Consider the following 4,320-nt stretch of genomic DNA (forward strand, 5'->3'; position numbering starts at 1 on the left):
GCGCAAATACGGAGAGTACTAAATCTAATTAAGATTCAATAGTGTGTTTTGTAAGAAATCCAGAACTGGACACTTGTATATAAGTTTATATCACATTTTGTAAATTTGACTTGAATTAACTCGTAGAATAGAGATATCTGAGTTTGCCTTTCTTTTGTGCGTATAAAAATCTATTCAATCCCAGTGTGACACGGCATATCAACCCAAAGGTGAAATCGACCCTGACCAACCGATCAACGAGATCCCGCTATGCTGAGAGAACTCCCTATTTAGGGATCATTAAGGGTTCACACCTGTTGCCAGTGACCGGGAAAGATCACATTTGGTGACCTGTGACAAGGACCCCTATCATATGCAAACGGATTGTAACATTTAATGCTAGTAAAACAAACTGTTATCCTTTAACAATTATAAGAAGCCTCTCCAACCATTGATATCCCTGACAAAGACCTGAGAAGTCTTCTCTCAAACTTAAACCTTCGGCTTAACATTTATAGGAAATATTAAATGGAACAAATATATTGAAAACATTGCGAAGGCTGCTGCAAGGAAGATAGGCTCCCTCTATCGTGCTAGAAAACTAATCACACCTTAGAGTTTCCTTTACCTCTACAAAGCCACCATTCGCCCATGCATGAAGTATTTTTGCCACATCTGGACGGATGCATCTACCACTAGTTTCTACCTCTTGGATAGAGTCGAAAAAAAGAGTCTCCAATCTAATACGTCCCACTTTGTCAACTAGACTCCAATCCCTGTCCATTCGCCGCAATGTTGCATCCCTGTGCCGGTTTTACAAGTATTTTAATGGTAAGAGCTCTGATGAACTCATTGCACTTGTGCCCCCTCGATGTACATATCCCCCGACAAACCCGCTTAAAAGCATAATCACACACCTTCGCTGTTGAGGTTCATAAATGCAAGAAAGTTTTCTACTCTAATAGTTTCTTCCCTCGAACAGCTCGACTTTGGAATTTCCTTCCTGCTACCTGCTTCCCTAACCGCAAATGCAAAAGTTTGAATGTAACGTACACCAACGTCTTGTTATTTTTCTTAAGCATGGTCCCAGTTCGTAGCCCCTTACGTCCAAGCAGGGATATGCCTTATTTGGGGTGAAGGTGATTAAAGAAAGAAGATACAAACTGTTTGATTCGAACTTTGGAGATTCATAAGTGTCACTGTTCAACTTATTCGACGACCGCACTGTTCAGACCTTAGGTCTTGAGTTTTTGTAACTGTTATACCGGCCTTTCTATACATAAGGGAAATTACACCGGTTCTCACTATATATATAGTGCCAGTAATGTCTACACCGATGAGAAGGAGTGACAATACTCAACTGCCAAGCTGAACGCTAATCAGTTATATTCGTATTCCTATCTGTGATGTTAATACACTTCGTTTGTTAAACCAACCTCGACTTGATTTTCTTCTTTTACTATTGTTTTACGACACAACACTAACCTCACATTTATACCGATGCTGCCAACCGATCAGCTGTGTAAATAAGAAGTGTAAATACTGCATATATATAAGTATAATTTAATTTTATCTAGAGGGTTCAATCTATATAGTATAATTTAATTTTATCTAGAGAGTTCAATCAAGGGAGGGAACCTTTGTATTACTGCATAAATGAAACCATTAAAATTTCCAGAGTATTCATAAGTGTGCGTAACATATCATTCAATAAGATGTTGACCGAACTAATATAACTTCCATGCAAATTATGAATTATTCAACAACATGATACACTGGAGTGATACACTGATTCCAGTGTTTTTGTTTTCTTTCTTTTTTTATTTTTTAAAAGGATTTGCCCTTGATCGCAACATACGTTTGAGTTTCCGATATCATTTCCTCATTGGAGGTACATCTATTTCTATAGAAAATGCTGTTAGAGTTTGCAAGAAACCAGTAGTCGCTCGAGAATCGGGCATATGTGAAAGCAATTCGAAAATCAATTCGTGCAGCTTTGTCATCGTTGCGATTCACTTATGACACGGTGCATTGTCTTAGTGAAAGAGCACTTTTTCTTTTTAATTTGTAGCTGTTTTCTTTTATCAAACGGACCAATATTTCTATATATATTTGCTATTGATAGTTCATCAATTCTCACAGCAAAAACCTTTCCTGTTCCTGTTGTTGTTGTTGTTGTTGTTGTTGTTGTCGTTGCTGTTGTATCGCATCATTCAGTTATTCATTTCGTATAAATCAGATCATTATTGTTAGTATTCGTTTCCTCGATATCTTTCTAGTTAGAATTCTTTCTAGAAAGACATCGTGTACGTATCGAGATATCTGCTGGAGCGGTAGAAAGATCCCACCATTTTTCCAGCGACCTTGGCAATGGGTTTTATATACGTGTTTCATTTCAGATCAGGGGTAAAGGTAAAGCCCAGAAGTTTGTCAAAGCATGAACATTCTCCGAGACGTGAGCCCTCAATTTCAATTGATGGAAGATGGGGATCAGAGCGTTGATGATGTAAATATAAGAGCTTGGTTTTAGATGCATTAAAAGTAAACAGCCACCTCTTCCCCTATTGTACTACTCGCTCAAGATCCTAGGAAAGAGAATCAGAGAGAACTTGGTCATTTACGGCTTTTGTGTTGTTATAGATGGTAGTTTCATCAGCAGAGATGTCAACGAATGATCTAAGTATGTGTTTTGGGGGATCATTGATGTAGATCAGGAAGAGAGTTGGGCCCTCTGATTTAGACTTTGATTTCTGCCCATCAACCACTACTCTTATGAGCCTATCAGAGAGAAATGATTTTATAATTGAGAAGATATTTCCAGCTATACCGTAGCTGGAAATCTTGTGAAGTAGGCCTTTATGCCATACCCTATCAAAGGCCATTGATATGCCAAGAGCAAGAGCCCTAGAAAGGAAGCCTTTGTTAAGAGATTCACTAATCCTATGAGATAGAACCGCTAGCACATTTGCTGTAGATCTGGCAGAACGGAAACCATATTGCATGTCACTAAGGAGGTTATTTCTGCTGAGGTGGTTGACTACTTCCTTATTTAATATGGACTCTAGTAACTTACTCATGACGCATAGGAGATTTACTGGTCTATACTGAGAGGGAGATGATTTATCAGCTGAGTTCTTAAATACAGGGCATGTTGATGAGGTTTTCCAGGATGTTAGGAAGCAATTTTCCTTAAAACAACGCTTGAATCGTTTTATAAGTATTGGAGCAAGTTCTGGTCGAAGCTTTTTCAACACTATGATTGGAATGCCGTCAGGGCCAGTTGCTTTACTGGAATCAAGCTTCTTGATTAGCTTGGCGACATCACACACAGCTATTTATATGTCGCATAGCGTGTTGTCTGTTAAAGGAGGAAATACGGAGGTTGATGGCCTTGGTCGCATAGGGTAGCATTAGCTGCAAAGTTCTTGGCAACTCGTTGATGTTGTACTAAAGCAGTTAGAGACAACGTTCAGAAACGTTAACGCATTGCTGCTTTCTTTTACCTACTACGAGGCAAACGCTGCAAGCACTTTGAATTTAGCTTTCTCGTTGACAAATATTTATACAAAATGGTGAATACAGTGTGTTCTTCTTGTATGAGGTTAGAGATAGAATAAGTAGAGAAAAATATATATTTTTGAATTTACATAATAAATTTGCTTTAAAAATATATAGAGATATTTACCTTTTAATTTTTCTTTTTTTGAAATCAGGAACTGTGGTTAAAATTGTCATTTAGATGTTTGCTATAGCTTTTTATCTTATTGAATGATGAATTTTAAAAAGGGGGGGACGCTCGTGCAATAAATTGTTTCCGTTAGCGTATTTTTGATTTAAAGACGCTGCGGTTTATATATAGAGAATATTATTATTACATGTTTTAAGGGGAGATAATTGTCATGTTTTCTTTACTTTATTTATTATTTATTTGACGGGTGTAAGGGAGGTAATTAGTCTAACTTAAATTAAAAAATTAAAAGGTAAATATCTCTATATATTTTTAAAGCAAATTTATTATGTAAATTCAAAAATATATATTTTTCTCTACTTATTCTATCTCTAACCCATATTAATTTTCTTATAAATTTTAAATCCAGACCTTTTATTTCAATTTTTCAGATTCATCTGCCTTACTTTTAATGCTAGGTTTATTTATGGTGTCTTTTAAATTCAATAAAAACCCTCCAAAATTTGCTGATGAGGAGACCTTGCTTACCAAAAAACTATATATAATTATTCTACATAACTTGATGTATACCACAATAAAAAGCATTGTTTTCCGAAACGATCGTACAGATAATTGATTTTGTTGTTGTTCCTTCTTATGAAACGGATTTTTAA

This window comes from Euprymna scolopes, chromosome 13, assembly GCF_053919585.1.
Source record: "Euprymna scolopes isolate OS-2025 chromosome 13, ASM5391958v1, whole genome shotgun sequence".
NCBI lineage: Eukaryota > Metazoa > Mollusca > Cephalopoda > Sepiida > Sepiolidae > Euprymna > Euprymna scolopes.